We start from the raw sequence: 10511 nt of genomic DNA, 5'->3' as shown, positions 1-10511 counted from the left end.
AATCCCTAAATCCTAATATATAAAATCCCTTGGTTGTAACAATCAATGATGGAGGCTGGACCAACTGGAAGCCAGTCCTGCAGTCAGCACTGAATTGTTATGGCAACCAAGTACTGACTGCCTTGCTGCAGGTGCAGTGTCCCAGCACTGACTGCTGAGGGGGCTGTTAATCAGGGCCAGAGAGAGGCTTGAAGAGAAAAGCAGGAACTGAATCCGTTGCCTCTGAGATAGCTTTTGATCAGCACTTGCCTTTCTCTTTCTCTCCCAGTCTGGCCAGTAGCTGCACCTCCATATCTCTCCAGGCCTCTACAAGGGCTGCTGACTAGCCCTGCCTTTTGATCAGGCCCCATTGATAGGCCCAGAGATGCTGACTGGCATAGTAATCAACCAATCAGAACAAAATGTGGGTGCTGTAAAGAAAAAATGACTGTCTAGGAGGTGGAGCTTTTGACATTGATTGGCATAGTAACCAAACAATCAGAAACAAATCTGGGTGCTGTGAAAAACCAATGGCTGCCTAGGAGGTGGAGCTTATGATGCTGACTGGCATAGAACTGACCAATTAGAACTAAATCATGGTGTGTGAGAGCCAATGGTTGCCTAGCAGGCAGAGATTTTGATGCTGACTGGCATTGAAACTGACCAATCAGAACCAAATTGGCCAGCAGAGGAGGGCAGTTGGGGGAAAGATCAGGCCAGCAGGGGAGGACAGTTGGGGGCAATTAGGCAGCCAGACAGAAGAAGTTAGGGGAAACCAAGTTGTCAGGGGAGGGCAGTTAGAGGCAATCAGGCAGGGAGGCAGTTGAGCAGTTAGGAGCCAGCAGTCCCAGATTGTGAGAGGGATATTTCACTGCCAGTTTAGGCCCAATCCCTGTGGAATTGGGCCTAAAGCAGCAGTTGGACATCCTCCAAGGGGTCCCCAGTTGGAAAGAGTGCAGGCTGGACTGAGGGAACCTTCACTCCATGCACAAATTTCATGCACTGGGCCTCCAGTTTAAGGAATAAAAATGCTTAGGTAATAAATAAAAAATGCTTCACATAGGATCCAGCACATATTAAGTGTTTAACACTACATAGTCATTATTACTTTTTTTATTTCCCAAAAGACTTCTTTTATAAAAAATATACCCATCTTACAGATTACATAATATTGTTGCTGAGAATTATTTAAACCAGGTATTATTGATATAATTAGAAATGTATATTCAATACAAAACAAAACAAGAGATGAAATGAAGAAAGCAGTATTTTCCCTTCTTTTACCCTGCTGTAGTGTATAAACTGTTAAAAAAAATATTTGCAGTTTAATTATTTGTATGTAATTGGATATTGCTAATTTAATTACAAGTGACTCTTACTTATTCACTAAGGTAGTTTGTTATCCTGCCTGACTTTGTTAATGACTAATTAATTTCAACTACATTGGAGCAAAACAAAAGTTCATTTTCTAAGTATGTCAAGATCATCCTATTATAAGTTCCAACCTATCTTATATACATCTGATTTTCCAAGACTGTTTCCTGCCACATTAGACAGAGCATAACAGGACACACCAAGAGGCAGTGAGTCTTCAACCTCTGACATCCTATTCTCCACCCTCATACCTTGGGCCCAGCCTTCAAAAAAATCTATAAACTGGGTGCAGTGATAGGTGTGTTCAAGATCCAATGGTGACCTTCATTTCTACTCCTTATCACCTTAATGATACTTGATACTTGCAGATACTCACAGTTCAGACTGGCCTGCCCACTCGTACTAACAAAAAGAGATCCTCAGTATGGACATTTTACCCCCCATTTTATTCAGGGCCAAACTCTCCCACCCCTGAGGCCTGGATTCACCTGTTACTCTATGAAACTAGGCCTCCCTCTGATCCAGGTACTCCACAAGGAGAAAATGTTCAAAGTCATTTTTCTCAGACTGTTGAGGAAAATTCCATGCAACTGTTTAATCTAAAGCACAATAAACACTAAGCCACCGTATAACATTTTCACTGTTGTAGGGGGGAAAAGTCAGATTAGTTTGACAAGATGAGTTCTTTTGAGAGTCATTTTGATTTTCTGCCCCCACTCCTTTGTAATACCCCTCAGACTGTGACAATGAATCCTCCCATCATTCTTGTATTCCTAGATATGAACATTATGCTGCCTGGTTTATGACATCTGGTATCTCAGGCCCTTCAGCAAGCCTCCTAGAGTTTTCAGAAGGTTTTTGTTTCAGTTAATTCCTTAAGCATCCCAGGACTCAAGTCATTGTGTCTTGTAATTTATTTTATTAATCCTAAGTGTATCCTAAAAGAAAAAGATGGAAAGTAATGAAAATAAATTAGCATTTTTGATTACAAAAGATACCTTGAAGGGCATTCTCATTTATTGAAAGAGATATTGCATGGTATAATAGTACTGGAGCAGGAAAACAAGAGGATGGCCCAGATTCCCTCAGAAGTGGCTGGTGTCTCGGTGTCTCTTTTTAGGTGGGGCCATGTTAAACCAGGGAGTGTAGGGGTCTGAGCCAGAGATACAGGCCAGATGTGAGAAATTGGTGTGGCCCTTAAGCAAGAGCAGGCAACCATCATACGACAAGCCAAACCACAGCTGAAATCCAAACACCCCCCTCTAACCTCAGGACTCTCATTTTAGTCCTCATCACAATCACGTTCACCTGGACATTATAACAGAATCCCAACTAATCTCCCTGCTTCAGCTCTTAGCTCCTACTGTAAACATTACCACCACACAAATAACATCATGGTACTCTCCTGCTGAAAATCTTTTGAGGGTTTCCCACTACTACCAGGAAAAAAATAAAAGTTCTTTTACATAGTGTGTAAGACTATGTATAAGGATCTGGCCTCTGCCTATTCCAACCTTCCCAGGTATTGAGTTTTGCTGTAATGTAACATATGCATTCCTGAAAGTCCTGTGCTATGAAAAATTATGCAACAAAAACTCACAGAGGAGCAAAACCCAAAACTTCATCAGTGGCACATTTTAAAAAGGTAGAAACTTAATAAAAAATGGTAGCATAGTCTTACACATTTATTTTTTATTTTTTAAATGTAACTTTATTGTTGAAAGTATTACAGATGTCCGTATTTTATTTTTCCCATTGACCCTTCCCCATCCCTGACTCCCACCCCAGGCCTTCACTACTCTATTATCTGTGTCCATGGGTTATGCATAATTCATACAAGTTCACTGTTAAACTCTCCCCACCCCCCCACCATCTCTCTAAGATTCATTAGTCTATTCCATGCTTCTATGTCTCTGGATCTATTTTATTCATCAGTTTATTTTAATCATTAGATTTTACATCTGAGGGAGATCATGTGATACTTATCTTTCTTTGACTGGCTTATTTCACTTAATATAATATTCTCCTGGTCCCTCCATGCTGTCCCAAAGAGTAAGAGATCCTTCTTTTTACAGCTGCATAGTATTCCTTGGTGTAAATGTACCACAGCTTCTTTATCCATTCATCTACCGATGGACATTTGGCTGTTTCCAGATCTTAGCTATTATAGTAAATTATTATACACTGCTATAGGGGTGCATATATACTTTCTGATTGGTGTTTTGGGTTTCTTAGGATATCTATCCCTAAAAGTGGGATCACTGGGTCAAACAGGAGTTCCATTTTTAATTTTTTGAGGGAACTCCATACTGTCTTCCATAATGACTGCACCAATCTGCATTCCCACCAGCAGTGTACTAGGGCTCCCTTTTCTCCACATCCTCGCCAGCACTTGTCCTTTGATGATTCTGGCAAGAGTGAAGTGATACCTTATTGTCATTTTAACTTGCACCTCTCTAATGATTAGTGACTTTGATCATTTTTTCATATTTTAAGTGGTCAAGAAATGTATAGTACTACAATCTATATCTCACTTTATCTTGGAAAGACTTGTATTTTGCTTGTGGAAGTGGGTGCCAGAGAGTTTCAGTTTATGAATTATTGTTAAATTATGGGAGAAGGGATATCTGAAATCATTTGAGAAAGGTTGTAATGCCAGATTGGGGGGGGGGGTGTGGATGTGACTTGTAAGCTCACAGTGAACTGAGGCAGCTGGTAGATGTCTGAGGTATATGCACATGTACATTTAGTGATTTCCCACACTGCTTGGTTCAGCTCTGCTTGGTTTTCTGCAATCACCTAGTGTTCCTCTCAGACAAAATCACACATAAGCAAATGAAAAATCCACATTATGCTCAAATTGTTCCCTTTCAATGTGTTGAAACAAATTTATATTCTGAAAGCAAGCATTATTAGCAGAGCCCACTAAACCTTCTGGGGAACACCATCCACTCTGTCCTGTGTTCAGCACCTCTATCAGGCTAAGTTTCTTCCCTTTGCATTCACACTCCCACTCCCTGTGCTTAGATTGCTCTTCCCCCCTTTTCTTCATGATTGGTTTAATTTCATCCTTCTGCTCTCCATTTCAATGCCACCTCTTCAGAGAGCCCTACCCTGAGATTATCCTCCTTAATGTAGACCTCCATTCTCATTATTTTCTTTCCCAGAATTCATTTTTTTCATTCCTTTAGAGCTTCTATGATGAGAGGCAATAACTAATTTATTTGTCTTTGTTATTATCTCTAGAGAGTAGGCTCCATGAGGTCAGGAAGCCTTGCCTCTTGGCACTTTTTAAAAATATATATTTTTTAATATATTTTTTATTATATTTTTACAGAGAGGAAAGTAGAGGGGCAGAGAGCTAGAAACATCGATGAGAGAGAAACATCGACCAGCCACCTCCTGCTCACCTCCTATCGGGGATGTGTCCGCAACCAAGGTACATGCCCTTGACTGGAATCGAACCCGGGATCCTTCAGTCCACAGACTGATGCTCTATCTACTGAGCCAAACCAGTTTTGGCATCTTGGCACTTTTTAATGTCCTGGCCTTGGCAGGTACTATGCTCAATACAAGCAAAAGGTGTAGGCACTTAGTATATATCACTTAAATGAATAAAAGGATGAATCAATAATTATAGCTATGCAAATACCAAATATATCCAACAGGCTTTCACAGAATGGCCTTATTAATGCCTTTATGATACTCCGTTAAACCTCTTACAATTTAGCTCTTATTCAGATTTAATGCTCTCATTAAAAAGAGCTTGAAGGGAACCAGTACAAAATTAAATATTTAAAAAAGAATATGTGAAAGAGACTTCAAAGAAAAGATTATTGACTCACGCAACACAAATAGAGCAACAGAAGAAAAAATGAGTCTAACAAAATCAATGACTCATTCATGCTCCTTAAAAAACTGGACTCAGTGGATAGAGCATCAGTCTGCGACTGAAAGGTTCCAAGTTCAATTCGGGACAAGGGCATGTACATTGGTTGTGGGCACATCCCCAGTAGGGGATGTGCAGGAGGCAGCTGGTCGATATTCCTCTCGTTGATGTTTCTAGCTCTCTATCCCTCTCTCTTCCTCTCTGTGGAAAATCAATAAAATATATATTTAAAAAAAACTGGACTCTAATCTCAGTGATGGTAACAGAAAAGTCTCATATTTGGAAAGTGAGCAAACAGAGATTAAAATTTTGGTGAGGCCCTTATTACAACTCCATGTCTAATTTTAATATCCATCTTTTAAGAGGAATCTGGAGAAACTGTGAAGGCTTTACAAAGAAGCACGTAACTAAGATTAAATAGTCACTATAAAGACAAGCTAAAAGCTACTCAGAGCCTTCAGTTTCCACCTTCTGCATCACGAAAAAAGAACTGCCACTAAAATGCCTGCATGTCCCTTGATACAATTTTTCCTTCTTCTGTGGCAGTAGAACCCTTAAGTTCTAGAAAGGGATGGGACCAGAATAAAGGCTCCATTCCTGATCCTCCCTTATAGCTGTATGTGATGCATGACCATGGAGCGAAATTCTGGCTAATGAGATGTAAAGAGCTATTTCCAGTTAATTGCATGGAAGCTTCAATAAATCTTCCCTAAGATAAAGCACCATATTACCCATAGCCTTGTTTTCACTCATTCTTTCATCTTAAAATGTAGAGGTAACATCTTGAGCTCAGATGATCACAGGATGACCTTGAAAATATATGTAGGTCATGGTTAAAGAAATAGGACAGAAATAGCCCAGGTCTCTGTAGATTTAGTGGAACAGGACAACCATAGCACCATGAACTATCTCACTGTAACACTTTAATATGACAGGGAAAATATGTATCTGCTTTAAGTGAATTTTATTTTAGATTTTAATTTTAACTAATAAGTCATAGAACTAACTATGCCCACATTTCATATTCTACATATCAGTTAAAGAAGATACTGTCCTAACAAGTTTGGCTCAGTGGATAAAATGTTGGCCTGTGGACTGAAGGGTCCTGGATTTGATTATGGTCAAGGGCCCGCATTTGGGGCTTAATCCCCAGTAGGGGGTGTGCAGGAGGCAGCCAATCAAGGATTCTCTCTCAACATTGATGTTTCTCTCTCCCTCTCCCTTCCTCTCTGAAATTAATAAAAGTATATTTTAAAAAAAAGAACGAAAGAAAAGATTTACCCATTCTTAATGGATGCCTTCAGTAAAAAACAAAACAAAACAAAACAACAACAACAACAAAAACATATCCTCAGGTGAAGATTTTTTTTTAAAAAAAAAAGTCAGGCTACACGGGTATAGCCAGAGAATGAGAATGAGAAGTTGAATTTCATTGCCTAATCAAGTGTTAAAAATTTGGGGATTTATAAGGGAAATCCTGAGGGAAAATGAGGAGACATGAAGAGAGACAAGAGAAACTCCCATAATTGAAAGCAAGGGTCAATGGGAATTCATTGATAGTTAATTAAACATTTACTCTAAAGTTGTCCTCCTCCACTATCAATAATTGCCCTCTACTTTCTCCAAATCTCCAGTAAAAGATGTCTGTATCCATGATGTTTGGAAACATGAAGAAAAGAGAGAAGGTGGAGCTGAGTAGGCAAGGGTGACAGCTTCAGGTGTTGAAAGCTAACATTATTGCTGGTAAAAATTTCAAAGCATCTCTCAGTGTGGAAACACTTAAAAGAGAATAAATGTCTCTTACCTAAAACATACATATAAATTTCTGTTAAGGGCTTGATGGACATCTGCAGAGGATAGAATTAGGGGCTCAATATTATAGGAAAGAAGACAGACTCTGGAAGACTTGAAAACATCCAGGCTAAAGACCTTTGAGCTGCATATTATATATATCCTCTTTCTGATCTATATGGTGACTCATTTCTCCTTCAAAATTGTGCTTCACCTCACCTTTATTCAGAGATTATTCCTAATCCTCTTGCATAGAATTAATCAGCCCCACTTCCACAGTCACAGGCTATCTGAGACAGTTCTCTCCTGTTGCTCTTTTCCATGATGAACTATTTCAGACCATGCTATCTCATATTTGTTTTATTTTTGTTTTATTAACTTAGCACATAGTTAATACCCCCCCAAAAAAAAGCTTTAGAGAATTGAATTGAATAATGAGGGTTTTGTTTTTTTAATAAAAACAACCTTATGGTAGAAACCTTAAAGGTTTTCTTCATAAATCTTTATTACGCAAATAAAGAAACTAAGAACTGATGAGATTAACTGAATTTCCTAAAGTCACCCAACTAGGAACAGACAGAACACAGACTAGAACCCAGATCTTTAGATACCAAGTTACTCATGATTACCATGGCATTATATTCACTGATATGAGGGCAAAACACCTCAGGAAAATCTGGAAAAATATGTAGATATTTTGAGCTTTCTCCCAAAATAAGTTTATATTTTTCTGTATGTTAAATGAAGCTGCATCCATTTGCTTCAAATTTGGGGAAAGGAAAGCATGAAGTTTGTGCTTCCTATTTTCCAAGATTCATTGTAAGTGTTGAATATAATAAGGAGATAGATTTGGTAATGTACAGATAAATATATAGGTGCATCAGCCCACCTGAGGATCAAAAATTGCAGAGAAAAGTAGATTTTTCAAATTAAATATTGTTATATGACCCTGACCCAAAAGGGGGAAGATTTTGAATAAAAAAAATCAGGCAATGCGGTATACATAATTGAATTATTTTAACCCCCATGCACAGAAACACACTTGAGCTGTTTTCCCAGCTCTTCATATTCACCACAACATCTCATTTTATCTCCCTTATTTTTTCTCCTTTCCTAAATCCACTCAATCATTTATTGGCTTGCTGGTGCTCCAGCATGCTTCTTCTATGCTTTACTATCTCTGTCTTTTCAAAGATAAATGCCTCACACTTGGGAAATAGATGCCTCTAATTAGTATTAAAAACCAAAGTTTATGCCTGCCTTTGATGTTTTCTATGATGCATTTTGGTGAATAATAATATTCTCAATTCAGCACCATTCAACACAATCAAAAGTGAGCTTAGTAAAGATATTCTCTCAGTTATTCATCATACTTTTGTCCTAAGCATGCATGTTAAGTGAGGTGAAAGAAATGGATTCTGAAATTAGAAAGTCTCTCTTTCACAGAACACACCTCTATGAGCTAATTCTTTGGAGAAATGGGGACCCCAATTTAAAAAATCTGAATAAATTTTTCAATATTGAAGAAAAATCAAAGTTGAGGGTAGAGAAGAGTGGCATCAGCAAGATGATGGAATAAGAGTTTTCTACCACCATCCCCTCAAAGCACATAGATCAACCACACTCAGATAAGAATACTTTTGTGAAAGCCCAATAATATGGAAGCAATCAACACAGATAGTTAAAGAATTGGTTGAGGCTGGAAGCATAGCAACCAGGGCTCAGAACTCAACAAAGGGCCACAAATCTTAGTAAGTGCTTCACAGATTCTATCAAGAAAGCTGCCCATGGGTCATCTGAGATGCCCCACCTGTGTGTTCTGCAAACTGGCCCACAGGAACACCCAATGCTCAGTACACCCCACTTACCACCCCACTCACCTATGGCTGGTTCTCCATGAGCCCTTCTGTGTATTGCAAGTACACCAATCTGCCAACAGATCACAAATTCATGCAGAAAATAGCCCAGCTGTGGGATTGGGAGAAAGCATACAAATTTGAGCAATTCAGAGCATTGTCCCAGGAAAAATAAAGGAGAGACTCTGACACCAGACTGGCTCTGCAATATTAAAAGAGTTACAAAACCTTAAGAATTCCTCTACCAAGATGGAACAAGAAGTGTGGAATGGCTGCATCTATTAAAAAAAAAAAATTCTGAGAAAGCCTCAGAATCCCTAGCTAGCTTATTGGTGAAGGTATTTCTGTCCAAAAGTCAGTCAGTAAAGACTAGAAGAGGTAACTGCTTCTACAGATACAAAGATAGCAAAGCAAGATTTAAAGAAACATTTCAAAGCAAGGAAACATGGCAATACCAAAAGAACAAAATAAGTTTCTAGTAACCAACCCCAAAGAAATGGAGATAAATTAATTGTGTAACAAACAATCCAAAATAATTATTTTAAGGAAACTCAGAGAGCTACAAAAGAACATAGACAACTCCATGACATGACATAAGAAAATAAATATATAAACAAAATGGCAAATTCAACAGAAAGGTAAAAATCATTGTTAAATAAACCAGAAATCTGAAGCTGAATAATGCAATAAATGAAATAAAAATACAGTAGAGTATCAATATTAAATTTGATCACAGAAGAAAGAATCTCTTCACTCCAAGACAAGTCATTTAAAATTATTCATGGAAGAAAAGAGAAAAGAAAAATTAAAGAAAGCCTGTGGGATCTATAAGACATCATTAAATATCTACCATATGCTTTATGAGAGTACCAGAAAAGAAAAGAGAGAGGGGGGCAGAAAATTTATTTAAAGCAAAAATAGCTAAAAACTTCCCAATTCTATGGAGAGACATAAATATATATAAGTGCATAAAGCTAAAAAAAAAAAATACAGATTCAACCCAAATAAGTCTTCACTGAGACACAAATTGCCCTACATCAAAGACAAAGAGAATATTCTGAAGGCAGCAAAAGAAAAGAGAGCATAACATACAAGGGACACTCCATAAAACTTTAGGCATCTGGGCAAAATCCTTTCAAGCCAAGAGAGAGTAGGATGTTATATTCAAAGTACTAAAATAAAAATAACTGCCAACCAAGAATACTTTACCTCACAATGTTATTTTTACAAGTGAAAGATAAAGATTTTCTCAGACAAAATCTGAGAGAGTTCATCACCGCTAGACCTATATTACAGGAAATGTTAAAAGGGGTTCTTTAAGCTGAAGTAAAAAGAAGCTAGTTAGTAACATGAATGTTTATGAAAAGTGTTAACACTCGTTGGTAAAAATAAACATATACTCAAGTTCAGAATACTCTAATATTATAAGGATGGTGTATAAATCACTCATACCACAGGTATGATGGTTAAAGGACAAAAGTACTAAAAATAACTATATTTACTAAACTTGTAAATGTAAATTGATATCAAAAACATAAAATGTGGAGTAGGAAAATAAAAAGGTACAGTTTTTATATGTGATCACATTAAAATACAGTGCTATAACTATGAGATGTTTTATG

The sequence above is a fragment of the Pipistrellus kuhlii genome, unplaced genomic scaffold, assembly GCF_014108245.1.
Source record: "Pipistrellus kuhlii isolate mPipKuh1 unplaced genomic scaffold, mPipKuh1.p scaffold_m20_p_2, whole genome shotgun sequence".
Taxonomy (NCBI): domain Eukaryota; kingdom Metazoa; phylum Chordata; class Mammalia; order Chiroptera; family Vespertilionidae; genus Pipistrellus; species Pipistrellus kuhlii.
Note: the sequence above shows the minus strand (reverse complement) of the source record.